Source organism: Benincasa hispida, chromosome 10 (assembly GCF_009727055.1).
Source record: "Benincasa hispida cultivar B227 chromosome 10, ASM972705v1, whole genome shotgun sequence".
Classification (NCBI taxonomy): Eukaryota; Viridiplantae; Streptophyta; class Magnoliopsida; order Cucurbitales; family Cucurbitaceae; genus Benincasa; species Benincasa hispida.
This window is the reverse complement of record NC_052358.1, coordinates 7,765,151-7,787,202: the sequence shown is the minus strand read 5'-3', so window position 1 is coordinate 7,787,202 and position 22,052 is coordinate 7,765,151. Positions and strand designations below refer to the sequence as shown.

The 22,052-nt window shown below is 34.8% G+C and overlaps 1 long non-coding RNA gene across 1 annotated transcript; it reads right to left on the bottom strand.

Moving 5' to 3' along the window:
- Positions 1–982: 982 nt before the first annotated feature.
- LOC120089211 lies at positions 983–4,632 on the bottom strand. The gene is made up of 2 exons (XR_005485094.1): positions 4,458–4,632; positions 983–1,292 (listed from the first exon to the last, which is right to left on the bottom strand). It is a non-coding gene; the product is annotated as an uncharacterized LOC120089211 (long non-coding RNA).
- Between the last annotated feature and the right edge of the window lie 17,420 nt (positions 4,633–22,052).

Below are 22,052 nucleotides of genomic sequence, written 5' to 3'. Positions count from 1 at the left end.
AAATCATTTAAGAAAAAATAGATATTTTTAAAAATTTAGAATTATTATATTTACTCTTAAAAACTCAATATAAGTTTTAAAAATTCATTAACTAAAAAACACAATTTTCAACACTACCAACAAAAATCACTTTACCTTACAAAATTTAGGTTTCACTTTTAAAGGAAAGTAATCAAGTATATAGCAATATTTTTAAATAATTGTAAATATAACAAAATCTATTAATGATAGAATCTATCGTTGATAAATTGCTACTAGTAATATGACCCATCATTAATAGGACCCCTATTGTAGATATAATCTATATAATTAAGAAACATCGAAAACAAGATCTAAATTTTATTATATTTACAAATTATTTTATGTTGTGTTATATTTACAAATAGTTAGATTTTAATGGTTATATTAACAACTACCCTAAAAGTATTCCATCTAACTGATGTTTATGTAAGTTTGCAGTGGGTGGGACATCTCAATCTCAAAAATAAAGATAAAAAAAAATGGAGTATTTTTTTGGTGGGGATTGGAGTAGAATAAGGACTGTGGCGATCAATTGGGGGACATGAGCTCGTTTGATTTGGTGGATTAATTTGCAGGAATCAAGTAAAATGAAGGGTCGTTTGGACAAATGGTCAAATAACTAGGAGCTTTCTAAAAAAGGGCCAATAAAGTTTCTATTTTTATAAATGGCCAAAAATCTATGACGTTCAATCTCATGATTTAAAATAAGGATAAGTATACCCTCATAATTTAGTCCCCACATATTTTGTGTATTTAAAACAAATTCTACTATATTAAACAATATTTAATTATTTAACTACATAACTATAGAATACTAGAAATCGTCCTAAAATCTAGGTTGATCGTTCAAAAAATAACAACAAAACATCTCTATCATTCATCTAAAATCTATGTTTGATCATCCAAAAAATAACAAAAAAAAAAAAAAAGATCTCTCCAATTTTTTTATAAAAGAAAAAGGTATGAAAATTTAGAACGTTAAGAAAGATTACTATGCAAATGCAAGTATGAATACAAATATAGGGTATATAAAACAACACGCCACTCATGCTTACAATTCATATTCAATAATCATGGTACGTTAACCAATATTCCACATTCAAATCACAACTCATACTCAAATACCAAGCAGTAAACCATTTAAGACCTGCAACCACCGACATATTCTTCTAGGGCAAGGCACCCTACCCAACGAGGAACTCTTTTATATTCCAACCTTTTCATTTCATTCTCTCAAGCACCTCTCCATATTTCATCCATCCTAAGCAACCCTAGATTACAATGAAAAATATTTCCCCTATTGAATATGAAAATAATATGTACTAAAAAAAATGAAGCTCAACTTGACTACTGGAATAAAATTATCGCAGCCGCACAAATACGTTGCACTAACAAAATTAAGATTATTTTGGAACAATAACCTAGACAAAAAACAACTCTCTGAAAAATAATTATTATAAAATTGTGTGCAAATACTTGTATTTGAATATGTTCAATAATGTTCCAACTTTTAGCTTTAACAGTCTTCTTCCTTATCTTTTCTAAAAGTTTATAATCCACCGGAAAATACAACGAAGAAAATCAAGATCCAGATGACATTACTCTAACACTATACCATGTTTTTTCAGCTAAAGCTAAAATTTACTTCATAAGTTAAAACTTCACGAATAAAAAGGAAGGGGAAGAAAAACAAGAAGCTTAAAAAAGCTACAATGAGAAAAAAAAAAAAAAAAAAAAAAAAACTCTTGGTATTAAAGATAAAAATAGAATTTGGAATGAAGACACTAAAGCAATTGAAGATGCCTCTTTATCTTATTTCAAAAACATTTTTAAATCAACAAATCCATCTCCTTTTAATATTGATGTTGTTTTAAACACGGTTTATCATAAGGTTTCTAAAGAGATGAATGATATTCTTTTAACCCCTTTACTAAAAAAGAAATAGAGGAAGTTATTAGTTGTATGTTTCTTACTAAAGCACTAGGTCTGGATGGATTTTCTCCTATTTTCTTTCAAAAATATTGGAGTATTGTAAGTAAAAAAAAAAAATATTCATACCTAAATATCTTGAAGTTTTAAATGAAAGGAAAGATTTTCATTCTATAATTCTACTAATATTGTCTTAATACCTAGAACATAATCCTTCTTCAGTTGGAGATTATAGGCCTATTAATTTATATAATGTTTCCTATAAAATTATATCTAAGTTTATAGCTAGCAGAGTTAAACCTTTTTTAGAGCAACTGATCTCTATTTCACAAGCTACTTTCGTTCTTGGTTACTCAATTCACAATAACATTATTATAGGTCATGAGTGCTTACATTTCCTCAAATCTCATAAAGGAAACAAAGAAAAAGCAACAACTATAAAACTTGATTTAAGTAAAACATAAGATCGTGTTGAATGGAACTTCCTACAAGGCATTTTATTTAAATTAGGCTTTGATTCATCTTAGGTATCCTTACTTAAAATGTGTTTCTTCTGCAAGTTTCTCAATTATAAATAATGGTTACGCTAAAGGTAATATTACTCCATCTAAAGGTTCGCCAGGAAAATTCACTATCCCCTTATCTTTTTTTTTTTCTCTCTCTCTCTGAAGGATTATCATCTATAATTCAAAATGCAAATCAAAATAATTTGATTTTTGGAATTCGTCTCAATACATCTTGCCCTAATATTTCTCATTTACTATATGATAGTTTAATTTTTTGTAAAGCATCTGAAACTGAATTAATTCCCTTAAAAATATTTTACTTCTATTTGAAGCAGCTTCTGGTGAATGTATAAATTTTGACAAGTTCTTTATGATTTTTTCATCTAATGTGAGTTCTGATTGTGCAGATTTTTTAAGCCATTTTTTAGGAATTTCACATATGAAACAACCTTGGAAATTACTTGGGTCTTCCATCATATCTATTAAAGTTTAAATCAAGAAAGAATATGGACGGCTATTCAAAACTGGAAAATGGCATTTTTCTCAAAAGCTGGTAAAGAAATTTTAATTAAAAGCATTGGGCAGTCTGTTCCTACTTATGTCATGAGCTTATTAAAACTTCCTAACTCTTTTTGTGAAGAGATCAACTTTTAATAAAAGGAGGATGAAATGGAATAAGTTAGGCCTACCAAAATCATTGGATGACCTTAATTTTCATGTTTATCTGGCTTAAACCAAACATTAATTTCCAAACAGGTGTGGAGAATAGTAGAAAATCCAAATTCTTTTGTATCTACAATCCTTAAAAGGTTATACTTTACTAAGTGTTCGATCCTTGAAGCCTCCGTCAAATCAAATTCATCTCTCATTTAGAAAAGTTTCATATGGGGAAGAAAACTTCTATCTAAAGGTCTTCGATACAGAGTTGGGAATGGTAATTCAATACGTTTCTTTTCAAACCCTTAGATTCCAAGGCCTTCATCATTGAAGCCTACTTGCTTTAACCCTTTAACATTGAATCTTTACGTGGTTGACTTCATTCTTCCAATGGGTGGTTGGAAAGAATCTATCTTAGAAGATTTATTAAATGAAGCGAATATAGATTATATCAGAAAAATTCCTACTAATAATAATAATCTTCCTAGCACACTAATTTGACAGTACAATAAGTTAGGAATCTATCATGTGAAAAGCGACTATAAACTTTTCATGAGAATTATTATAAATGAAGACAGTCCAAACTTCAACCTAATGGCTAATATTTGGGAAAATATTTGGAATTAAAAATTCCTAAGAAAATAAAACGTTTTATTTAGAGAGTACTTCATAATATTCTTCCTACCAGAACAAATTTAAGGAAGAAAAGTTTGAATATCACATCTTACTGTCCTTTCTATCATGAAGAATTTGAGATTATCGATCATGTATTATTCAACTGTCAGCGAGCGAAGGAGATTTGGGAAAGAATTTCAAACTGTCCTTGTATTTATGAGGATTTCAACAGAAGCTTCAATGACAGATGAACATTATTGCAAGAGAATCAGTTGGAAATTTGATCTGGCTTGAAATGCTAAACATGCAAACCAACCCCGAGCCTCCATTATCAGAGATGTTGAAAGATGGGGTTTATTTGATATTATTTTAGAATCTGATTGTCTAATAACAATTAATCTTCTAAATTGTAAAGCCTTTATCCCATTGCGAGGTTGAGTGTTTAAAAAAGAAAATAGATGAGCAGACTTCTTTTTTTAACTCTTTAATTTTTGTATATGTTAAAAAAAAATGGAAATAGAATGGCTCATGAAGTAGTTAAAGGGCTAGAAATTTCAAGATGTCAGGTGTATGGTGTGATAGTCTCTCTAATTGGGCTCTTGCTATCAACTCAGAGGATGTATCACTTTCTATGCCTCATGAACCTTAATAAAGATGTATTTAAAAAAAAAAAAAAGAACAGAAAAGAAAAACAAGAAGCTTAAGTAGGAAAAAAAACAGAGCACATACCATGAAGCAATCCTTTGTAAAAGCAACCTCTCCCTTTCATTGTATATAAGCTTAAAGTTTAAGTAAATTTCATGTTTCTTTTACTAAAAAAAGAAAGGTTGAAAAAAAATTATAGATTTTGTCTTCATCCTTTCTCAAATTTTCTCGAAGAAGGATGTCCACCTTCCCTACTAACATTTTTCCCTAATCAAATCTATATGAAGATCTTTTTTAGAGAAATTGCAATATATGTCTAAAACGAGGGGTGGTTTTGAAAATATCTATTTTTTTATTGGAAAAATATCTACCTAATCTAATGGTTGTAATTTATTTATTTTGTTTTCCATTTTTACCCTCTAACTAAATTTGTAGGCCACGTCATCTTTTTTATAATTTTCAAAAAGGATTTTTTTTTCATTTCTAATTTATATTATAACTGAAAAAAGACTTCAACGATAAAGAATCACAAAGGCAAATTCACAACAGAAATGGACAATAGAGAAATTCACGAATGACAAATTGATTTCATCTGCAATAGCGGGTGGACGACAATAGGTAATAAATCCAGGATCAAGAAACCCACGAGAGATGGCTTTAAGCGTGGTGAATGAGATCATATCTGAGCAATCACAGCAATGGTCTGAACGGTAGCGACTAGGTATGGACAAAGTGGCTAATCGACGGGGTTGAATTGCAAAGGAAAATTATGAATTTAGACGAATTGAGCAGTCCCACCTGTTGGGATCCGAGTTGTGGGTGGTCAGATTTGAGCGTCAACGATGACTTTTGAAAGAAGATAGCCCAACATTTCAAATATACTGTGTCTATGCATGGTAACAACGCACAATTAGCAATGCAAATAGGTAAAAAAAAATGTGAATGTCATGGATTTGAAAGGTTTGGGAAGTTGGTTTTGTGACATTGTTTTATTTTTGTTAATAAACCTATTTTTCTTTCATATATTGTATATATGTTAGCATAATGTATAGACATCGTGCTTTATTTTATTATTAAAAAATTATGAAAAGCACCATAAAAGTGCTATCGTCTTTAGCTTAATTTTGGTTCGTTCGTAAAATTTTATGTGTTTGTTATGTTATTTTGTAGATATTAAGCAACTAAGATGTAGAACGGACATTTAGAGCTAAAACGAGACTTAAACGAACAAAATTGGAGCTCCGTAGCATCAAATGAGGAAAAGAGTTCAAAATTACCAAAAGGCTCTTGAGAGAGCATTCCAACCCTCCAACCAAGTGTAAAGCTACACTGAAAATTCAAGATGTTTGATTGTTTAGGCGAGGTACACGACCGTGTAGGAAAAACTAGGCGATCGTCTATATGATCGTTGAGGAAATGATAAACGATCGTTTAGAGATGCGCGCGCGGGTATGCGATCGTTTAGTAAATGATGCACTATCGTATAGGCTCTGAATTACTATGCGGTTGATTGCTAATCACATCGTGAGCAATTATGCGTCTATCTTTACAAAATGAAAATCATTTTCATGTTATTCTTCAGTTATGAAAACCGAATTGAACTTCCCAATAATGCATGATTTCGGAGAAAACACCGGGCAATTATCTCATAACTGTCCAATTAATAAAATAATAAATATAATCATAGTATATTCATAACTTATAGTTTGATATCATATATCAACCATAGTGTTTTCTCCTCTACTTGATATAAATCATATTTATATCCAATTTCCTCCAAATTAATGTATCTCATACATTTAGTCAATCATATCATATATAATTAACTAGTTCAATTATATTATATATAATCGAACTCTCTCTTGTCAATTTGAACATTTCAAACTGACCCAAAAACTGATTCTCAACTTGTATCCAAGCTACTAAGGGGATCTTATGAACCTATAGCTCGAAGCTTCAACGGTACGTGAATAGCTAACTAAACTCTTTAGCCACAAGATCCACCATCCGTTAACTGTCAAGCATTCCACTAAAGACCGACAACTAAACTCTTCTTACCACAGATATATTTCTGTGTCCATCGGATATAATCAATCATGAGTACGATAACCCTTCACAGATGCTCGTAAGTACAGCTGGACCAATTTACCGTTTTGCCCCTATAGTTACATCTCACTCCTTAAGTACCACCGATGCCTCTAATGACAATACAACATAGTCTTACTATGTGTGGACACCTCTCGGGCCATGAGAAGGTGTATGGCGCCACATCGTTCAAGCCTCGAGATCAGCCCTTAAGGAGGTATTCTATCTACGCTTACCCCTGCTTCGGGGAAGGAGTGAATTCCATCTTGTATAGCTAAGTTCCCAGCTCCCTAATCAGACGAATCTCCAAAGTGGTAGGTTTGAGTCGACAACCTAACCACTCGCACCCATGCAAACCAAAGGACCACCTCAATGGCAGGAGTTCCCAACTCACTCAGGATTGAGGTCATGTTACCTATGGCCATCTTAGTGAAGTGAAATTTTTGTCATGAATGATGTTATATAACGAGACGTTAACACTTCATGGTCAGGTCTTATACAAACTCTTTGTATAGGACGATCCTGCTAGCATGTCCCCACACGAATGATCATGATCAGACCATCTGTGGTAAGCCACTATACTTGTAACTATTCCACAAAGCGGGTCGCATCCGTAGAATTACAAAGATAAGGTTTCCATCCTATATCCATATACTACAGACCATTTTGGTTATCACTTAAGACATGATCCACTTGTATGTCACCACATACATGCTTAAGTTACAAAATGACAACCAGGGATTTTAGTTTATTGGTTTGTGGTAAAGCAAATAAAACATCCAATGTGCAAAGTCAAGAAGTGAAGTAAATATCATATATTATACATCACAAGTGTACATACAAACTGTTTACAAACTACAGGACATGAGACTTTAGGGCATCATCCCCAATACAACATTACAACGCTTGACCCAAATGCTACAATGCTGCAATGAGATTAATTTAAATTGACCTATAGGGAACAGACGATCGCTCGACGTTAAACATCGTTGGGTGTCCACTAGTCAAGAGATATGCTATCTCGAGATGTTGCGAGACCACTTTCGAAAGTTATATGAAACCCCCGACGTTGGTTTTACTGCATCAGGAGATAGGTCGTGAACTCTCAATGAATGAATTTATTCATCGGGAGTTTTTCATATCTTCTAATGCTTACATTTTAAGTGTTGGGTGATAACCTTTAAATCTTCTAGACTAGATATGGAAATCGATTTCGCAAAGCGCTAGGGTTTGTGCGTCGATTTCTCTTTGTCGGATTTCGTTGCCTCTTGTCGTTCTTCTATTTCATTACCTTTTGTCGGTGCCCTTCAGTTGATCGCCGCCATCGCCCATCGATCTTGAAGGTAGGGATTACTGGTGCCTCTCTCCATCACCTGTCGATCTTGAAGGTAGGGATCGCCACGTTGCCCGTGCCTCCCCTCTATGTGTGCTTATCTATTTACCTTTTTCTTCCAACCAAGGAGTGCAATAAAGGTATCTCTTTTCCCCTTTCTCTTTCAATATAAAGCTTTCAACAAAAAAAAAAAAAGGTTTTGTTTTGGTTTGTGCTCATACTTGCCACTGCTAGATACCTACCTATCTAAACCAGAAAAGTAATTACTTGTGTCCTGTGTTGCACTCATTTTTTTATCGTTCAATACTTCGACCGCATAGAAAAAGAGTTATATTGATTGTATTAGATAATATGGTTTCATCTCAAAACCAATTAATTGTTGATATGAACCTCCATGTTATCTAACAGGGTAAATTGCAAGTGGTAGCACTTTTAAGGCTAGTAATTAAGTGTAAACACTGACATTTTTTAAATAATTGCAAATATAGCAAAATGTATTGATAATAAATTCTATTGTGATAGACACCTATCAATGACATAGTTGACTGATAGACTCCAATAACTAATTTGTAGTTGAAAAATGCATCCATAAGTCTATAACAATTCCACTTTTATTTCTATGACCATATATAAGCCCTAAAAGTTAACCATCATTCATTATGTATACAACACAGGTTATAATTTGTTTTGGGTTACAAGTTGGGTTAGAAAAGGTTTATTTTTAAGGATGAATAAAGAATGGATCAAACTTAGAAATAAGTTGTCCGTCGAGTATAGAGAAAGAGTATCCCAATTTTTAGATGTGGCAAAGTTTCATGTTAATGATTGCAGACAGACAAGATGCCTATGCAAGAATTGTGTGAATTCAATGTGGGAGTTATTAGAGGGTGTAGAGTGACATCTGTTAACATATGGAATATCCCCGTCATATTGTGAATGGGTATATCATGGAGAGCCAATCAACTTATCTAAAGGTTTTGAAAGACAAACAACTTATTCAATACATAATGATGAAGAAACTAACATAGAGTGTAATATTGTTAAAGAAAATTAAATGTTGAACCTTATAAACGATCTACAAGTTCCAATTAAAAATGAAAACGCAAATGAAGAAGGGATCGAGAATGAAATGTCCTCTAATGGTCAAGACGCAAAGACATACAAACTTATTTGAGGATTTAATGGCTAAAGTGCGTAATGAAGTATACCTTGGTTGTTCGCAATTATCGTCATTGAACTTTTTAGTGAAGTTGATGTATATCAAAGTTCTGAACGGCTGGAGTAACAAATCGTTTGACATGTTGTTAGAATTGTTAAAAGCAACATTTTTAGCTGGTGCGGCTATACTACTTCCTTTTACAAAGCTAAGCAAAAATTGGATAACTTAGGCCTAAGTTATGAGTCTATTCATGCATGCAAATTTGATTGTGTATTGTATTGAAAATTTTGCATATTTACAATAATACCTAGTTTCTGGCGATTCTCAGTACAAAGTTAATGATGGAAAGGGTAAAAATATCCTACATAAGGTATTACGTCATTTTCCATTGATACTGAGATTAAAGTAATTGTTTGCATCGAAGAAGGTGCTTCTGACATGAGATGGCATAAAGATAAGCGAGTTGAAACGGAGGATGTGTTACGACATCCAGCTGATGTAGAGGGGTGAAAACATTTTGACCGTGAATTTCCTCATTTTGCTTTAGATCCTCAAAATGTCCATTTAAGATTAGCTTCATATGGGTTTAATCCATTTGGGAACATGAGTACCTCGTATAGTATGTGGCCTATGGTACTAATCCTTTATAATTTGCTACCTTGGAAATACATGAAGGAGACAAACTTCTTCATGTCTTTGCTCATACCTGGTCCATTATCTCTTGGAAAGGAAACTGATGTTTATTTGCAGCCGTAAATTGAAGATTTGAAAGAATTATGGGCTATTGGTGTGCAAACTTATGATTGTGTTACCTGTGAGTTTTCTCAACTATATGCAACCTTATAATGGACTATTAATGACTTTCCTACGTACAATCGAAGCAATTGGATGTCCGACTCGGACCTATATGACATGACCGAGCAATAGAAATACTCTAACACTCCACCTTTGTCATATATTCCATACATCACACTAGATAGATATCATATTCATGGAATATGATTCACTTTCAAGATGCCTTGGTGGTGAAATGGTAGACATGCGAGACTCATCCGAGCATATTTAAATAGATACTATGTTTACATATGGATCCCTACGTCCTTACATTCCATTTAGGATTAGGAATAGGCGTAATCGGACCTGTTTTTTACATATCTCTGGTTATTTGGGACCCTATTCATCTCTTTGGGCTTCTATTGAATCGAGAAATAGGTTTAATTGTCCATCTTTTTGGTGACTTATCTGGGTGGAGTGTAAAAGGTTATCAAGCATGTTCCATATGCAAAGAAGATAAATCGTCTTTCGGGATAAGAGGGAAAATAACATTCATGGGACATTGACATTATCTTCAAGAGAATCATAGTTGGCGTTGAAGTAGGCAACATGATGGAAAAGTTTAACGTAGACTGCCTCCAGACGTAATGAATGGAGAAGAGATCTTACAACAAATAAATATGTCGAACTTTTTTGTCCTTAGCAACATCTATTGAAGCAAAATAAGAAAAGAAAACGAATTCTAAATTGGACTAAGAAAATATTTTTCTAACTTCCATATTGGTCCAAACTATTATTACGAAATAAATTGGATGTAATGCATATTGAAAAACATATATGCGACAACTTGGTAGGCACATTGTTAAATATGGAAGGAAAAATGAAGGATACAACAAATGCTCGGTTAAACCTATAAAATTTGAAGATAAGAAAGGAATTACACTTGATACAGGATGATAACAGATTTGTAAAGTCACATGTAACATATAAATTAACTAATAGTGAACGGATTGCGGTTTGTAAGTTTTTTAAATTAGTGAAATTTTTTGATGGATTCATGTCTAGTATATCATGATGTGTGAATGATAAAGATACAAAATATTGAGGCTGAAAATACATGACTACCATGTTTTGCTTTATAGACTGCTCTCTATTGGTATTTGAGCATACCTACCAAAGAACGTGTCCATTGCTATTGTTAAATTGTGTGTATTCTTTTGTGATTTATGTGCAAAAACAATACTTGTAAGTGATTTGAACTGACTACAAGTAGACATCATAGTCATACTTTATAAGTTTGAGAAAATATTCCTACCTGCCTTCTTCAATGTAATGGTATACCTTTTTGTTCATCTACCATATGAAACCGAAGTGGTGGGTCTGGTTAGTTACAATTGGATGTACCCTATTGAAAGAAGTTTATGAATATTAAAAAAAAAATTTACGGAATAAAGCACGGCCTGAGAGGTTTATAGCGGAAACATATGTAATGAATGAAACATGTAACATTTGTTCGTAATATCTAAGTGAGATTGAAATGAGATTCAATAGAGATGAATGTGTTAGGGTTTATGCCCTAAATCTCGTAGGGTCCTGTAGTTTGTAAACCTTGTATAAAAAAACTTGTATGTGATAAATAATATTTGATATTTTATTCACTTTGTCTATGAAATGTGTGATATTTTAGTTGTATTAACCATAAACCAATAAATTAACATCTAAGGTTATCGTTGTAACTTAAACATGTATGTGAAAACATACAGGTGGATCATGTTTAAGTGATAACCTAAATGGTCTGTAGTATATGAATAAGGCTGGGTACTTTATCCTAGTGACACTATGAGTATGGCCCGCTTTGTAGGTGTTACATATGTTGTAAAGTGTTACAAATGATCTGATCTTGATCATTCATGTATTAAACATGCGAGTGGGGATATTCTATACAAAGAAGTTTGTATAAGATTAGACCACGAAATATTTACTCTCATTATATAACTCTGTTCATAATAAAAACTTTCATTTCACTAGGATGACCACAGGTAACATGACCTTAATCCTGAGTGAGTTGTGGACTTCTGCCTATGAGGGTGGTCCTTTGATTTGCATGAGTGAGAGTGGCTAGATCGTCGACTTAACATGCCTACCATTTTGGGGATTCATTTGATTGGGGAGCTGGGAACTCAGCTACACAAGATGGAATTCACTCCTTCCCCGAAGCATGGGTAAGTAGATAAATTGCTCCCTTAAGGGCTGATTTCGGGTCTTAAAGCAATGTGGCGCCACACCCTCTCTTGGCCCAAAAGGGGTTTAGTCATAGTAGGGCTATGATCTATTGTTCATTAGAAGAATTAGTGGTACTTAAGGAGTTAAATGTAACTACAGGGGAAAACGGTAATTTGGCCTAGCTGTACTTATGAGCAATTTTTAAAGGGTCATTATATTGTTGATTGGTTATATCCAATAGACACAAAAATATATCCGTAGTGCGAAAAGTGTAGCTATCGGTTCTTTAGTGGAGTGCTCGACAATTAACGGATGATGGATAATGTAATTAAAGAGTTTAATTAATTATTCACGTACTGTTGAAGCTTCAAGCTACAAGTTCATAAGCCCCCCTTGGTAGCTCAAAAGGATTTAGTTGAGAATCAGATTTTGGGTTAATTTGAATTGTTCAAATTAATAAGAGGGAATTTAATTACATATGATATAATTAAGTTAATTCAATTATATATGATATAATTGATATAATGTATTTGATACATTATAGTTTGATTGGAGGAATAAATATTTGAATAAGATTCAAATAGTTGTTAAATTTAATATAAATATGATTTATATTAAATATCATAAAATAGAGAAAAAGAACTGTAGTTTATATTGTATATGATGCAATATTAAAACTATAGATTATAAATATAATATGATAAGTTGGTTATCATATTTATTTATATTATTTATTATTTTTGAATAATTCATCCATTTTTCTCTCAAACCACCTTACTAGGTAGTTAAGCAGTTTTTTTATGGCATATGGAACAAATAAAATATGATTTTATTTTTCCATAAACAAACTACATGAAAAACAAAGAGTCTATGCGATAGACTAAACGATTGAAGCAAAAACTATATGATAGTGCTTCTTCCTCAATCGTCTTCCTCCTCCAAACTCTCAAATTCCCTTCTAACCAAAATAGTTAGAGCCCATTACTCCTGGTTCTCACCCTGAGAATACCGAGGATACCAAGTGGTAGTGTCTTCAATCTTTTGGTTCGCGATTTACTTGAAGAGGGTCTTCAAGTTCTGCTGTTTGTAGAGTTCGTGAAAGTTCGGGGGGTTTACGCGAAGAAAAGTTTTTCAAAGATATAATCACTTAAACACTTTTTGGTGTTAAAAACATGCTGTAATTTTTGTTAAAATGCATAATCTTTTTGTGTTTACTGTAAATTTATGTTTTCAATCAAAATGGAATTTGGATAATCTTCTTTTACTCATGGATCCTTTTGTAAACGAGTTCCTTCAGAATGAAATGATGATAACAGTCTCGATCCTGAGATATTTGGTGAATTTGAATTATTTAAGTAGAGGATACAATCATTAGGGGCGTCAACTTTATGGACACTATCAGCAAAGGAAAAATGTATCGCACTGGTACATTCTCAATAATTGTAAAGAAATAATAAGTTATCGCAAGTATGTTTCAAATTTTATAATTTTCTAACTTCTATGATAAATTCTTTGATATAACTTTCTAATGATCAATTATAAGCAATACTTTGAGGTTAATTCGTCGTGAAGCTTAAAGCGCCTCTGACTTATATATAAGACATCAACATAATTTCTCGACTGGTTTAGATCTTAGGTATACATAGTATTGGAAGTTGAGAGGTGATTAAGTTTTTATAGTCATTTTTAACATATAATGAATTATCAGGTTCTACAACTGCGCGAGAGAGATCTCTTTGATGATTTCTTTTCACTTGCAATGGGACCTTCGTCTGAAGTGCGCGCTTATAATGGATGCATTATTAATGGGGTACGATTTCACAATCTAGAGCATGATAATCGTCGAGCTACATAAAATAATAGAGTCCTGGTGGCTGGGGAGATCAGTGGGAACTGAAGTGTTGATAACAATTTCTACGGTGTCGTAGACGAAGTATTAGATTTTCAACATGCAAGGAGAAGACATATTTTTATGTTCAAGTGTAAATGGTTTGACACAGATAACAACAAAAGTAATAGGACAAACGTGGATTTAGGATACAAATCAATCAACACATCTCGATTTTGGTATGTTGATGAGGCTTTCATTTTTGCTATCCAAGCACAAAGAGTCATTTACCTCGACGACATAAAATGTGGTAGCAACTGAAAAGTTGTTTAAGTAATCCAAAATAAGCGAATATAGGATGCATCAAAAGTGGAGGATGTTGACAATGAACAACTAGATTTACTAGAAATATTCGGTGGAGTTCAAGTGGATGAATCCATTGAGGAGGTTACTTTATGTAGAGTTGATGTTGATCTTATAGTCGTGGAACAACCAATTATTCAACATGTTGATGATGACTTCATAAACAATGATGAAGAGAAATTATCTCTCAGTAACAGTTCACGTGCTGACGAATAATTTGATTTAGATTACGATAATGACTAATCATGTATCTACTCAATTCTCTTTCTCTATTTACACAAATTGAATATTGATTTAATACTGTTTTATATTTTTTATGTTTGTATAGATATGATGTCAACCATTAATAGGCAACATGTGGTAGAGGAGGAATTTCAGGAGCAAGAGATACATCTAGGCAACACGGGATCTTCTATAGGTGACACTTTAGGTTAGTGTTCATACACATCTACTGTTGACTAAAATATATCCTAAATTGTTTAAAATTTTTATTGCTCAGACAGTAGCTTTCCATCCACTCAGAGGAAATGCGATCTCAAACGCTCGTACAATCAACAAGACAATAATCACGAACGCTCGAACACTACGACCGCAACACAGCACGATCACAGCAATCACGAACACAACAAACTCTAAGACCACGAACATATCAAACGGCCTCCAAAAACCTTGAACTATGTTAATATGAGTAGGACATCACCATAATGACTACCATGGTATTCTCGGTGTGACAATCCAGAAGTGTGGGTTCTGTGTGGACTTGGTTAGAGGATGAAATCGGAGGAAGAACAATCATGTAGACGATTGAGCAAGTAGGAGATGGCAAAGGTCTATCGTATAGATAATGGCCAATTGTTTAACAAATGCTATGTGATCATTTAACTAATGATCAGCTGAGTGAACTATCGTGTAGTGTCACTTTACGATCGTTTAATCTCTCTTCAGCTATCATTTAGTGAATCTTATTCACTTGACAGCCAACCGTGAGAATAACAACTCTCACAAATCTACTAAATTTAGGAAAACATTGTTCCTTTTATCTCACTGTTACGATGAAACCACCAATAACCTCCCACTCAATTGGTTATTAGAGAAAAAGAGATAATTATCCAATAATTAATATTATTATATATATGAGATAACCAACTTACCATACTATATTTATAACCTATAGTTTTAATATTTCATCTCTTTCTATTTCATGGTTCTTAATGTAAATCTCGTTTACATCAATCCTCCACTTGATGTAATACATCACACCGATCATATCATATATAATTGAATTACCTCTTGTCAAGTTGAATATTTCAAATCAACACCAAGAACTAATTCTCAACTTGAATCCATTTAGCTACCAACGGGTCCTTATGGACCTGTAGCTCAAAGCTCTAATGGTACGTGAATAACTGACTAAATCCTTTAGTCATGGGATCCATCATCCATTAACTACCAGGCACTCCACTAAAGACTGACAGCTAAACTTTCCTTACTACAAATATATTATGTGTCCATATCAACCAACCAACAGTTCGATAACCCACAGATCGCTCGTAAGTACAGCTGGGCCAATAACCATTATGCCCCTGTAGTTACATCTAACTCTTTAAGTACCATTGATCCTCTAATGAACATAAGTCATAGTCCTACTATGACTGAGTTCTCTATTCCAAATAGAAGCCGTGGCCACTATGTTCAAGCCTCAGAATCAGCCCTTAAGGGAGAAATCTATCTACATACTCCTATATCAGGGAAGGAGTGAATTTCATCTTGTGTAACTGAGTTCCCAGCTCCCAAATCAGACAAGTCCCCAAAAAGGTAGGCATGTTGAGTTAGCAGTCTGACCACTCTCACCCATACTAATCAAAAGACCACCCTCAAAGCCAGGAGTTCCCAAAACACTCAGGATTGAGGTCATGTCACCTATGGTCGTTTAGGTGAGATGTAAGTTTTCAGTATCAACGATGTTATATATAGAGACTAGTCATCTCGTGGTTTGGTCTTATACAAACTCTTTGTGTAGGACAACCCTGCTCGCATGAATGGTTAGGATCTACCATCTGTAATAGTTCACAACACTTGCAAACCTCTACAAAGCGGGTCGTATTCGTAGGGTCACCAGGATCAAATATCTCTCCTTAATCCTTATACTATAGACCTATTTAGGTTATCACTTAAGGCATGATCGACTTGTATATCTCACATACATACTTAGTTTATATACAATAACTATGGAGCTTTGTCTATTTGATATGAGTAAATGCCAAAAGAAAATAACTCTTATTTTATTCATAACAATGTGTATATATTACAAACTACGAGACTCTGGGAGAATTAGGACACCAATACCAACAATCTCTCACTTGTCCTAATGCCTCAGAAGACTAATGTACAATACAAGATAAATGCATGTACAATATATAATAAACTAGGGCATACCCCATCTTCCACTTGCCCTAGACCAGATGTCGCATGTCCCGTAGACCCAGACTCTTCAAGTGACCCTTGAACACTTTAGGTGTGAGTGCCTTTCTAAATGGATCAACAATGTTATGATCCGACGCGATCTTCATGACTGTCACATCATCGCGATGCACAATCTCCCTGATCAAATGGTATTTTCGTTCGATATGCCTGCCTCGACGATGACTCTAAGGTTCCTTTGAATTTTTCACAGCCCCACTGTTATCACAATAAAGAGTGATTGACAAATCCATATTTGGAATAACTTCCAAATCTGTAAGGAATTTCCTCAGCCAAACAGCCTTCTTAGCTACTTTACAGGCGGCTACGTATTTGGCTTCCATAGTGGAGTCTATGATGCATCCTTGCTTGATGCTTCGCTACACTACAACCCCTCCATTCAGAGTGAACATTGACCCCGATGTCGACTTACAAGAATCTCTATCGATCTGAAAGTCAGAGTCCGTGTATCCTGTAAGGATCTGATCCTTATCTCCATACACGAGGATGTAGTTCCTCGTTCTCCGAAGATACTTGAGGATCGTCTTGACTGTCGTCCAGTGATCTAATCCTGGATATGACTAATACTGACTGAAATCCCTACTGCATAGCAAATGTCGGGTCTGGTATACAACATTGCATATATTAAGCATTCAACCACTGAAGCATAGGGAATCCATCTCATCTTCTAAACCTCTTGAGGTGTCTTAGGACATTGATCCTTAGACAAAATGATTCTATACTTGAAGGGTAACAAACCCATCTTGGAATCCTGCATCCTGTACCTGATCAACATTTGATCAATGTACGATGCCTGAGACAAGGCTAACCTTTTATTCTTATGATCCTGAATGATCTGAATCCCTAGAACATATTGCGCCTCACCCAAATCTTTCATTTAGAACTGGGTAGCTAGCCACTTTTTAATGTCAGTCAGATACCCTACATCATTCCTAATGAGTAGAATATCATCCACATACAGTACCAGGAAAGCTATTGAGTTGTTGATGATCTTCTTGTAAAAATAGGACTCATCAACGTTCTGATTAAAGCCAAATGATTTGACCGCACTGTCAAACCTAATGTTCCACGATCTAGACGCTTGTTTCAGTCCATAAATGGACCTATCATGCTTGCAAACTCTTTGCTCTTGATTTTGAACTACGAATCGCTCTGGTTGAGCCATGTAGATAGTCTCCTCAAGATTACCATTCAGAAAGGCAGTCTTGACGTCCATTTTCCATATCTCATAATCATAAAATGTGGTTATGGACAGAATTATCCTGATAGGCTTGAGCATGCCAACAGGTGAAAAAGTTTCCTCATAGTCCACTCTCTCAACCTGGGTATAATCATTTGCCGCAAGTCTAGCCTTAAAGGTTTGCACCTTTCCATCTACACCTCGCTTGCACTTATATATCCACTTACACCTTATAGGTCTTACCCCATCGGGTGGATCCACAAGCTCCCAGATGTTATTGAAGTACATAGACTCCATCTCCTGGTTCATGGCTTTAATCCATTCATCCTTGTCAGAATCCTCCATTGCTTTCTTAAAAGACAATGGATCCTCGACCCCATCATTAGAAATGTTGTTATGGGCTTCAATTAAACCCATGTAGCGATTCGGTGGGTTCATAACCCTGCCACTACGTCGAGGTAGTATCAACTCTTGAGCTTGTTAACTAGATGTAACGACATCAACAACTCTTGTTGATTTTGTAATTTGTTCTACAACTCTTGTTGAACCTTTAGTAGTCTTAGACTCACTAGAAAGCTCACGTAAAACAAGCTTACTTCGTAGCTTATGATCCCTAATGTGGTCTTCTTCCAAGAAGATAGAAATCGTAGAAATAAACACGTTGTTCTCACTCGGATCATAGAAGTATCCACCCCTCGTTTCCCTGGGGTAGCCTACAAAAAGGCAAACATTCGAACGTGGTTCCAACTTCTTCAGGTTAGTCACAAGCACGTGGGTCGGACATGTCTAAATCCTGAAATGGCATAAACTACCTTTACGGCCTCTCCACAGCTCAAAAGGTGTTTCAGAAAAACTTTTCAAGGGAACGTTGTTCAGAATGTAGCATGGAATCTCCATTGCAAAACCCCAAAATGAGTCTGGAAAATGAGCATAGCTCAACATAGACCGAACCATGTTCAACAAGGTTTTGTTTCTCCTTTCTGATACATCATTCTGGTGAGGTATACCTAGGGCCAAGAGTTGGAACACAATCCCATGTTCTATCATATAGTTCTGGAATTGGAGGTCCATATACTCTCCACGATCATATCGTAGTGTTTTTATCTTCTTACCTAACAAGTTTTCAACTTCAGCCTTATACTTCTTAAACTTGTCAAGGGCTTCAGACTTACGTTGCATTAGGTAGAGATACCCAAACCTTGAATAATCATCTATGAAAGAGATGAAATATTCATGCCCACCTCAAGCCCGAACACTCATCGAACCACAGAGGTCAGAATGTACAAGCTCTAAGGCTTCCTTGGCTCTGTAACCTTTTCCAATAAAAGGTCGTTTGGTCATCTTGCCTTCGAGGCATGATTCATACACCGGCAAGGAATTTTCTTCTAAACATTTTAGAAGTCCACTTTTCACCAACTGCTCAATCCTATTTAGGTTGATGTGACCTAACCTTAGATGCCAAAGATGGGTGTTTTCTGTAGGAGAAACCTTTGGTCTTTTAGTTGTTGCACTGTACTGAACATTTCAGTATTAAACAAGGATTTTATGACTAACTACCTTAGTACATACAAGTTACTTTCCATTGAACCAAAACCAATCTCCATTCCATTCTTGAAAATAAACACTTTATTCTAAAAAAAAAGAGACGATATAACCTTGTTTAATGAGAAAGAAACCGAGATTAAGTTCCTCGTGATATGAGGAACTACGAAAACATTATCTAGTAACAGATAACGTTTCTTGTCCAAAAATAACTTCAACTTGCCTACAACAACAGCTAAAACAACCTCACCAGTACCGACTCGAAGAGTCATCTCTCCCTGTAGCAACGTTTGCCAAGAACTGAATTGTTGGTAAGAGGAACTGACGTGATTAGTAGCACCCAAATTAAGGATCCAAGCAGAATCATCATTTTCTACCAAACACGTCTCCAAGACCAATAAATCATATTTACTGTCTTTAGACATCCTCCTCTTTTGGAGAGTAGTGGGATCAGTATCAATACCTAAATAAGCTCCAAGTAGCATTTTAGAGAACACTTCTCGTCTATGAACCTTAGCAAAGTCAGCAACACTTGCTTTCTTTTCCTAGAGTTTAACTTGGGAATTGACACTACTGGTTTTGTCATCCATCCCTTTGTGCTCGAAAAGTAAGTACTAATGTTCAAAAAATCTTGTAACGAGTCCATGATGTCGCGTGCAATGACATGTTCTCAACCCTTTTGGCCAAAACATCAGGTATGCTAGCCAAAATGTGAAGTCAAGCCAATGGATTAGTCTTCATCCACACCTCATATGCATTGCAAACACTTCACGGTGCATCAAGGGTCAAGACTTGAGGACATTCCTCAACCATAACGAATTCGAGGTTGTTTACCACGAAATATGTTTTACAAGACTCTTTCCACTATATGTAATAGGTCAAATTAGAGGAATTAAACGAAAATACTAACAAGTTGCTGAAAACAAAAATACAATTACCTACGTTAGTTTTTAAGCAAATGCCTGTTGAAAAGACATACAACATCCAATAAGGTTTAGCAAGACTAACATGAACCCCGTGTAACATCTAGTTTCGTAATGACACTTCAAAGGTTTAAGACAAATGCCGCCGAAGGGAGGCCAATTATCCCTCTTTGAATTGAGAAATTTTCAACCAGTCACTAATACCAGAATAACTCTTGCTCCTATAATGACTAGCCATAATTGATTTGGTCAAGAAATCATTAACTTGCTTAATAATTTCCCGTAAGTTTGACCCACCATTTTAGGCCCTAGAGTTCCACCCCAAGCAGCCAATCCGAAGGGAAAAAATTCGATTGGGGCAAATACTAAAGCGACCCCATCCATTTATGAAGTTTACCTTGATTTTGACCAACTGCACAAAACCCATCTGAAGGGGGACGCTCCCAAGGCACCACGAGGGAGTGTAAAATGATCTCACGGTGCGAACCAATGACAGAGACCGTAGGACGTATTGACACACACCCTTCACCAAATTACTATAAACACTCTCTTCATCCACCTTGATATTGACTCATGTAAACACCATCCGAAGGGGGATGCTCCCAGGGAACCACGAGGCCAAGCATGAATCTCATGGTGTGAACATTCAAGAAGAAACATGAATGGAGTCATTGACATATCAGATACACCTCTTCCTCCCACTGAGTATTTTATAACTTAGGGTTTAGTTGACTTAGAAAAAACACGGCTAAGAATTTTAACTAAGTGACTTTTTAGGTTTTCCCAAGTGTAACATTTATCTTGGATAGTTGAAACAACTTTTGATCATCATCCATTAAACTCTTTAACGGAGTCTTTGACCAACTGTCGCATGCTTTTAGAAAATCTATCTAATTCACCTTTCCAGGTAGGTTCCCAGGTAGGGGTGTTCTGTTTCCGTCGGCTTAAGTACCCCAGCTTAGATAGAACCCGCCTTAGACAAAAGGTCCCTTATAGATAGATCTAATACAATTTTAATCTTTTATGCCAATCAATTTAATCCTATTAAACCGATTTAAAAAGATTAAAACTAGGTTACTAATCCCATTAGAACCTTTGAACTTAAGTCTATCTCAATCCAATTTTAAAACCATTTTAAAACATGAGTTCACCCTAAGTCTACATACAACTCTTTCTTATCGATTTAGTTCTAATTTCCTTTATAACACTTATAACCGAAAACAACCAAGACCAAACCAATGCAAAGTAGACACATACAAGGCATTCATAATGCTTAAAAACAGCCTAAGTGTCATGCTCCATGCATTGTTCATTTGTTGCTACTTTTTATATAACTTTTATACAAATAAGCAACGAACCAAGAAAAACATGCTTCCATTCACCCTTATATTATGACGCTTATAATATAAAGATGACGCATGAATATGCTTACTGCATACATAAAGATAACTCTTATATTTCATGATGCATACGCATGCTTTCTTGTAATTTCATCATGCTATATTATAACACTTATAATACATGATGCATGAATAATTGCACAACCTAAGGTGGGTTTCAAATTTATATGTCAAACACTTTTCCATATAAATCCCATACATCCCATGTACATTAAACAAAAGTTGATGAACCGGGAAGAATTGCCTCAAATCCTCGAAAAAGAAAAGCTAACTATTACAAATGCAAAGAGTCTCCATTTCAAACAGGCGAATCGGGTCTTGAACCGTCCGATCGAAGTCTATGTCTCCATTGATCGTGTACCAAAACACCCCACGATCGTCTACAGGA